The sequence below is a fragment of the Sinocyclocheilus anshuiensis genome, unplaced genomic scaffold (assembly GCF_001515605.1).
Source record: "Sinocyclocheilus anshuiensis isolate Anshui unplaced genomic scaffold, SAMN03320099.WGS_v1.1 scaffold415, whole genome shotgun sequence".
NCBI lineage: Eukaryota > Metazoa > Chordata > Actinopteri > Cypriniformes > Cyprinidae > Sinocyclocheilus > Sinocyclocheilus anshuiensis.
In genome coordinates this window covers 960127-970216 of record NW_015552655.1, presented here as the reverse complement: position 1 = coordinate 970216, position 10090 = coordinate 960127, and the positions used below count along the sequence as shown (strand labels likewise).

The following is a 10090-nucleotide window of genomic DNA, read 5'->3' as shown; positions in this document are numbered from 1 at the left end:
AATGATAACAAAAACGACTATATATTGAAATATATAGTATTGATAACAAATATACACACATTTGTGATTAATACTATATTTATGATTATGTAATAAAAGTGTATTATATTAACAGATATACAAAACTTTTACATTCATATAATTTATGTGTTAATTATATATAAATTATTATTATAAAATATTACTAAAAACTTCTAAATATATACATTTGTAATATATAACTTTGTTAATTATATGTTTAATTATTCAATTATTCATGACATTATTATAAACAAATTCTATTATATATAATGATTACAAAATAAAAATATACTATAAATACTTTTACTATTCTATAGTAATAATATGTATCAAATAAATGCATAACAATATACATAATAGGAATTATTACATTATTTATTCCTATTATTAAAAAAAGTTTGAAATAACAAAATCTCAATAAATTACATGAAATCATAAACATACATAAAGCAAACCCATTTTCTCATCATATAACAGTTTTATTCTGCTCAGTGTGATTTCTAAAAATTCCTCACAAATAAAAAAAAAATAGAATTAATACAATTATACAGTAACAATTCATTTTTTTAAGAAACAAATCTCAGTATTAACTAGTTGCTTATTAGCATGCATATTAGGCACACATTAATGCCTTATTCTGCATGACCATATTCTAGATCCCTTAACCCGACCCAATACCTAAACTTAACAACTGCCTTACTAATTATTAATAAGCAGCAAATTAGGAGTTTGGTGAAGGAAACTCTTAGTTAATAGTGAACATGTGTTCCATAATCTAAAGTGTTAGCCATTTACTTATTTATCTTCATGCACTGGAGAAACGATAGTGAAAGTTCTCCATACCTCATGCCTTTCTCCCTTGTTCTCCGTCAGCAGGATGATGGCGTCGGCGAGTGTGGTGTGTGTGGCCTCCACCTGCTCCACCATCACCTGTCTGGAGCTGTATATGGCCAAGATGTACCCTGGGAAATCCTGACTGGGTCTGCGATCGTTGGTGGGGCTGGACACTGTAAAAACACTCGCATGCTTTCTTAAAGGGATAGTTCACCCAAAAATGAAAAGTCTGTCATTAATTACCCTCATGTCGTTCCAAACCCGTAAGACCTTCGTTCATCTTCCGGAACACAAATTAAGATATTTTTTGATGAAATCGGAGAGCTCTCTGACCCTCCATAGACAGCAACACAACTGAAATGTTCCCAGGTCCAGAAACATAGCAAGGAGATCGGTAAAACAGTCCATGTCCAAACAGTCCAACTTCAATTTTGCGAAGCTATGAGAATATTTTTTGTGCGCAAAGAAAAAAAAAAACGACTTTATTTAACAATTCTTCTCCCCCGCAACACCGTCTTCCGCCATTATCGAGAGTATCAAGACGCATGCGCGCATTTCCCCTGAACATAATCAACGCTGTTACTATTGTGGTACTCTCGATAATGGCGGAAGATGGTAACTCTAGGAGAACAATTGTTCAATAAATTGTTATTTTTGTTTTCTTTGCACACAAAGTATTCTCGTAAAACCACTGATGAGCCACTGATGTCCTTGCTACGTTTCTGGGACTAGGAACATTTGTGACCCTGGACCACAAAACCAGTCATAAGGGTCAATTTTTCGAAATTGAGATTTATACATCATTTGAAAGCTGAATAAATAAGCTGAAGCTGAATAAAAATCTGGAATCTGAGGGTGCAAAAAAAATCTAAATATTGAGAAAATCATCTTTAAAGTTGTCAAAATGAAGTTTTTAGCAATGCATATTACTAATCAAAAATTAAGTTTTGATATATTTACAGTAGTAAATTTACAAAATATCTTCATGGAACATGATCTTTACTTAATATCCTAATGATTTTTGGCATAAAAGAAAAATCAATAATTGACCCATACAATGTATTGTTGGCTATTGCTACAAATATACCCCAGCGAAATGTGCTCCAGGGTCACATTTCAGTTGTGTTGCTGTCTATGGGAGGGTCAGAGAGCTCTCGGATTTCATCAAAAATATCTTAATTTGTGTTCGGAAGATGAACGAAGGTCTTACAAGTTTGGAACGACATGAGGGTGAGTAATTAATGACAGACTTTTCATTTTTGGGTGAACTAACCCTTTAATCTCATCTAAAATGATTCTTGCTTAATGATTCCAGAGTGTTTGTTGTAATTAAGTGTGTTTGTTTGTGTACCTGGTGTCAAAGCGCCCGTCAGGTCCATCTGCCAGTGATTAAAGGCACAGCAGACGACCGCGTACTCTCCCGGCTCCAGCATCACATCACATCCTACGAACTTCTTCACCGCGCGCTTGCTGTGAGCCAGCAGACGTCCCAGGACCAGCTTATTCCCGTTCCCGAATGAGGCCCGGAAGACCATGATGCACAGATCCAACAGGTGACTGTCGGCCGTGTCCGAACGCCTGGAAGAGTGACACAGAACTTATGTTGTTGATGTTTCATGATTAATATTTCATGTCTCATTCTTTATTCATTTGGCTGTTATTTACCTGCTGCCCTCCTGGAAGAGGGCGAACTCCAGCGCGGTTCTCTCCAGGACCGTGAGGGCGGTGACGGTCACCGGTTTACTCGCCCGGCAGGGGAAGCAGCCCTGCAGACGAACTTCCTGCCAATCAGGATGAATCTTGCAGATATCCACCGAATCAAAGTACCTGCACACATAAGATACAATCACCACAAATTAAATAACAGGGTTTTTGTGCTCTAGTTATTTAACTAGATCTAATGATAGACTGATATGCTGGTCTGGTGGATGATTGTGTATTTTGGCCAATTAGTGCATCAGCTGATAACAATACCTGTGTATTGTGTAAATAATGTTTACACAAATATAATTATTTTGTCCATCTCATTTACAATCATTAAAGAACATGTATAAAATGTTTATAAAATGTAACAATTGTTAAAATAATTATTTAAAATCTAATAAATATGTAAATAATTTGATCTCCTTTGCCAACATTATACATATCTTAATATTTTTTATAAGAATTGTGTTAAATGTCTTTAATTATAGCATATTAAATCTACATAAATTTGAAAACAATATTAAATATTAAAAACGTATATCATATTAAAGTAACTGAATTGTAATATAATATCTGTAACAAATATGGCATAAAATAAGTCATTATTTTTTACATTTATGTAGATATTGTTTGTATTTATTAAATATGTATTTAACATAAAATTAATATATTTTTAACATTTGTAATAAATACGATGTAAAATAAGTCTCTTTTTTCGTTTTCAAATGTATGTAGATCTCATTTGCCACCATTAAATAATATGTACAATTAAAATGTTAACATAATATTTTCAATAGCCTAAATATCATGTAAAAAGTCTTTCAAATTTAAAGCAGGTCTCATGTCATCATTAAATAATGTTTATATGAAATAAAATTAATTAATTTAAATAGAATTTTCTTAAATATAATTTTTTCTAACGCATATTTTTTGTTTTCAAAAAGCATATTTTCAAGCAATATTTTTAGCATAAAATGTTTTTTTATTAATGTAGATTTTAATAATTTAAAATAAATAAATAAATAAATAAGGTGTACAATGTCTTGTTTTTTTTCCCAAGTTCACCTCATTTGCTCATATGTATATAATTTAAAAAAAATAGAAATCGAATAGGTTAAATAATAAAATACAAATAATATACAGCATATTTACCACATTTTTCAAATTTAAGTAGATACTCTTGTCATCATTAAATAATGTATTTTTATATAATTTAAAATGAATTTAAAATTGAATGAATTTAAAAATATATTTTTAAACAAAATTTTCAGAGAAAAAAACAAACATAATATAATACAATACAAATACACAGGCCATCCACCTCCGGCACATTCACATCACTTCTAAACCACTTCTGACCACTAATGAGGTGCTCTTTATTTATGGAAAGCTCTGATGAAGCTCATCTCAGATTAAAGGTCAATGTAACACAGATGAAGCACTTAATGACTCACTTAATGAAGTCTCCGTATTCTATCCAGAACACGCCTTCACTGCTGCCGTGAGCCATGAGCTCGTGACGCAGGTGCTGCGGCCAGTCGGCCCACTCGTCTGACCACGAGCCGTTCCAGGAGAACCGGCCCCAGGGGTTCCTCAAACGCAGCAGCCTGAACACAAAACGAGAAGCGCTCCAGATTTACAGCTCTGTCCTGCTTTACTGACACGGGAGCGGCGCTTTTATTGTTCTGTCACAATGAGTGCACGCGTGGCTCACGATATAAAAACAACTCACTTCCTCATGCATGCTACTGCATGACCTCAGAAAACCTATATGGACTACTTTTTTGTTCTTTGCATAACTGCATGAAGTATTTTCATTATATGCAAAGCAGTAGGTGTGTAACAGTACACAAAAAAATTTTTGGTTTTGAAGTCATGGTTCGGTATGTTTTCAGAAACAGCAAATAAACTTACTCTTTCATTAAACAGTGGATTACTATACAAATTGTGGCTCTGTCTTTAAATGAATTCAATTAAAATAAAAAAATGCTACAGCTAATGCTGTACAGTATTAATTGCATATTACTAGATAATAAAGATTAACAAAGCAAACCAAAATATTAAATTCAATTGCTATTTATTTTTAAATATAATAATCAAAACTGAAATAAAAAATTGTATACAAATGTAAATTATACATAAGGCAGTTTTTACATTAACTTAAATCTAATTATAAATTTGTTTCTCCAATTTGTTCATAATCATAACTTTTTCATGACAGATTTATTTAAACATACGTTAAGTAATTAAGACATCACTAACAGGTTAAGTAAATATAATTAATATATAGGCTAATACAGTGCATATATTTAGCGAAACGCTCTTCCCTAGACTTCATTTTAGCGAACAAATGAGTTGTGGACACTGATGACTTGCCTGAGGTAAATGTAATGCTATTTTTTTTTTTACAAGCTGATTTATTGAGGTGTTTCTGCAGTTGAAACACTAAATGAGTGACTTATTTCATGTCTTATTCATGTTTATTTCGTGCTCTAACTAGTAGTAAAAGAAAGGGATGATCGCGATTATACAGCGATCTGTCACGACACATCAAAGAGCAACAAAATGCCATTTATAGCTTGAATTTCCTCATAAAACTGACAGAATGTGAAAGATGAGATTTTGTTTCTTATTGAAATTAACTAAACGCAAAGCTTATTGCGATTATAGGACGGGAGGTGCGCTATATAATGTCTAATAAAGTTTTATTCACTGAAACAGCACAGACTAAATAATCAATCTTTTGATTTAAGAATTGATATTGTTTCATTGAAATGAGGAGATTCAAATTAACTTCTGCATATGCAGTGGTTAAAATAACACTGCTTACTGAACCAAAAAGACCCATACTGAACATTTTTAGTGTGCATATGTGTACAGTTACACCCCTTCAAAATAGAGTGCTATATATCATCTTTTCTGTTGTATGGGTGAACAAACCCTTATTTGTGAACGTGTCTGACCTGTAGCCCTGAACATCCCTGACGTCCAGTATGGAGTAGGCGTGTCGGGGGCGGAGCCCCAGAGATTCATATACAGCATCATCCACCTTCATGTTACCGCCACCACAGGACGCCCCCATCAGAAAGCTGAGACACACACAGAGAACGATCACAAACCCAAACATCATAACTCACTTCACAATTACACTACTACAGAACAGAGATTTTTTTAGTATCTTTGATACTTTTTTTTATTATAATAAAGCAATAAGCCCAGTGAAGCCATGGTTTACAGTGAATTAATAACAGCTAAGGGGCGTTGTTAGGCACGACACGAAGCAGAGTGCCTAAAACCCCCTTAGCTGTTATAAATTCACTGTAAACCACGGCTTCACGGGGCTTATTGCTTTATTAAAACGGTTATTCCATATACGTAGTAAGGTTTCACAAAATAAAACAGAGCAAATAAAGTGTAATGATATAAATAAAAACAGTATTCTTCCACCAAACAATGTAGTTCCTCAAAATCAGTTGAGGTTGCAACAAAGTGGTTGCCGAGCAACAGACAAACGTAAACAAAGGTGTATGTTTGTAGAGTAATTTACAACAGCTTCGAACGCGGCTCAGCCAATCAGAATCAAGGACCGGAACTCTCAGTTTCATAATTTTGAATTAGTTTACATATAGTCCATTAGCAATTAAATTTGTTACATTTTTAGTATTTTATTGTGCATTTTTGGTAATTTTTATTCTTTTTATTTTTAAATATGCCTTTATAGTTTTTATTACATTTTATTTCAGTTGGTGTTATTTTAGTACATCAAGCTAAACAAAATGAAAATAAGTATATTTTGAAAACTAAAATACATATGAATTTTTTTTTATTTTTGTATTTAATTTTATTTCAGTTATAAAAAATTATTTCAAGTAAAAAAATTTTTTTGTAATGATTTTAGTTAACTATAATACATACATACCCTGCTATATAAATACCATATGACTATTCAAATTAACAAATAACTTTACAGCACATAAAACTCAAAATACAACATTTTAACCTTGTTTATTTATATTTTTAGCTGCATCATTTATTATTATTATTTTGTGAATAATATTTTTATTCCAATTTTTAGATTCAAAATCAAATATAAATTTGAATCAGAATCACAAATAAACAGATGGACAGAAAATGAATAAACAAATATTTTAGTTTATATTAGTTTAATTACTTCATATAAAATGATTACAACAACTTTTAAATAATGGTTGAAAATATCCAACAGTGTGTCTTTTAGATATAAATTCTACAATAATAATTGTAGACATAATACTTATAAATTAATATCATTATCAATCTTTTGCAATATAATTTGCATTATTCTGCTGATACTGTATGTATAACTCATGCTAGTATGTGGACACTAATTGTCCTGTAATTGCCAAGTAGCCCAGAAATACTTTGTATTGATCCAATTTGTAGTAATGCACTTTAGAGGCTTTTTCCTTTAATTCATTTATTGGCTTTTTGCCTTTATTATAAAGGACAAAAGACGCCTTGTCATCTTATAATGTGCCTTGAAATTAGCGAGTCCAGAGCACAGTGAATAAATTACAGAGCTCAAATTACAGGACAATTAGTCTAATAATCTGGAGTGTGTCGCCGTACCCCGCCTCTTTGGAGCTGAGCATTTTAGCCCATATGAGGTCCGTGTCGATCGGCTCTTCACGGGGGTTGGTTGAGCTGACCTGCAGCATCAGACTTTCACAGGGGGCGCCAGTGAGCGTCGCCAAACCCTCGATGGCACGACCGGCCTGCAGTGCAAAATATGAGCCATGCAGCTTCGCCAGAGCCTTTTCTATCAGTGCAACCCACAGCTGCCTCCGCTGAGCCTGTCCCAGAGAAAAACACAGAAAAAAAGAGAGAGATTAAAATATTAATACAAGCCAATAGCAGGAAGTAAAGCAACCAACTGGGATGTAATGTTTGCAGTAAAAATTTTTTTTCAAAAATACAATTTAGAATTGCCTATACACACTACTTTGTAATAAAAAGCCTTTGTAAACAAAAATATTTAAATATAATTTTTAAAAAATATAATTATGTTCTATATATTTAATCATAATAACATTTTAATGCTAATAGTAGTATATAAAATGTATAGTTATATTCAATAATAACAATATTTAAAATAAAAGTTGAATTCATTTAAAATATTAAAATCTTTACAATGTTTAAAACACTTTTCACTAACTTTTTAAATACTTTCTAGTAACAGTCTAAAATAATTGCATATGTAATCACTAATAACGGCATACATAATTATTTTAAATTATTTTACAATACAACATTTTAATCTCGTTTACTTATTTTTCTCATGCCGATTCATTTTAGATTTTTTTAAACAATAAATTCATTTAAAATATTAACATTTTTACAATGTTTAAAACACTTTTTTTAAAACAACCTATTAAATACTTTCCAGCAAAGGTCTAATAGATAGATAATAATCATCAATAATAGCATACATAATTATTATTCATAATATTACATAATTATTTTACAATTGACTTATAATTTATTGCTACATGACATTGTTTAGTAAGTAAAAACATGCAATTCTTTATTTAATTTAATTAAAGTTTAATTTAAACATTTTTTTTAATTTAATTTAAAAATAAATTTTGTCTTTATTTTTCAGATAAATGCAGATCTGGTTCCAATATGTATGTATCAAAACTATTTGCTGTTACAATACATTTTTCGCCACCTCTGGTTGTTTAGTACTGTAGGTAAAAAATGTGCAATTATTTACTTTGGATGACAATATTTGAAAGTTGAAACTGCTCATTGATGGCAGTTATCTCAAATAATCATGATTAGTCTATTAATTGCAAGCACTTATAAAATCAATCCTAACAAACAAACTCAAGCACAGCAACACAAACCTGTGAGAAGAGCAGGAATCCGTATTCGTCGCAGGGCAGCATGTCATCCACCAGAACCGTGGTCCACGTCCCGTCTTTACAGAGCCGCACCTGATACGCTCCCTCCTGGCATATGGTTCTGGTGATCATCACACGCTCCACCAACTCGGGCCGCTCCGCTAGCACCGCCAGAGCGCTTAAAAACCTGAGAAGCACACCAGCACGAGTGTGGTTTGATAAGAGCGACACTGTGAACATTTCACTCCTACATCACTAGCCTGGGGCTGAAATGATTGTGTGCACAACTAAACAGCTAAACTGGACGCTACTTGAGGTCATGTGACAAAAAATTGTGTTTGAATGCATAAAAAGTTACTTTTAAAAGTAATTTGTTACGATATTGCGGTACTCCATAAAAAAGTAACTAATTGTGATACTTTTTTAGTTACATTTGTTGGGAAGTAATGCATTACGTTACTTCTGTGTTACTTTTTGTCACCTGAGCTGAGCTTGCTTATTTATTTTTAATAATAAAAAACCCAAAAGTTGTATTTTTGGCAACTGTAAAGGCCCTACTAGTTACTTGAAAAAAGTAATCTTATTACATAACTTGTGTTACTCGTTTCCTCCAACGCTGTGCATAATACATACTGTTTCACATACATTTTTATTAAATGTGACCCTGGCTGTGAAAGTAATTTTTTGGTGATTTATTTGGTTTTGTACATAAAATCATCCTTCATAAGGTAAAGAACATTCTATGAAAGTGTAACTTTGATATCTTTAATATTGACTGAGTAAGACCATGTCAAAGATTGAAATCATAGTGAAATTAATGGTTGAAATCAAACTTTGATGCTTGTTATCTCATAATTAGGATTTCACAGAGAGGGCCACAAATAGTATACAGTATACACTATATACTGAGCTGTATGCAGTAAACTAGTACTTCATTTCAAACACAGCCATAGATAGATGCGCTTCTCTTACCAGCAGTTTCCCAGAAGGCCTTGTAGTATATCTGAGGGGCGTGGCGTCCTGAACACAGACCACTTCACGCCACGATCTTTAAAGTTATTGCAGTTAATCTCGTGAGGGCGGAGCCACTTTTTGATTCGCTGCTGGACGCTGTCGTTCTCGGGGAATCCGACCGAACGCGGACCGGGGGGGAAACTGTCATCCACGAAGTTCACTGCGTTCTACAACAAACACAAGAATTTAGTAAGATAGTCGCACCCAAATAAACCAGCATTTGCCATTATTAAATAATATGTATTTAACATATAAAGTTTTCAAATCTGAAATATATTTTGAATAAATATGCTGTAAAATAAGTCTTAATTTAAAAAAGTATGTAGATGTCACTCGCTATCATTAAAATTTATATAAAATTAATTAAAATTTTAATATAACATTTTAATAAATACAGTGTAAAATAAGTATTTGTCTTTCACATTTATATAGATTTAATTTGTCACCATTAAATAATATGCATATAATATCAAATTAACTACAGTCTTATACAATACTTTTACTAAATATCATGTAATTATATTTTAATTAAAAAATATACACACACACTCACATATATATATATATTTATATTTATATACACACATACATACACACACACACACACACAGAGATATATATACACACACACA

At 32.0% G+C, this 10090-nt stretch overlaps 1 pseudogene; it reads right to left on the bottom strand.

The window, feature by feature from the left end:
- Positions 1 to 10090, bottom strand: part of LOC107667152 (calpain-15-like) — a 25134-nt pseudogene that overhangs the window by 2014 nt on the left and 13030 nt on the right.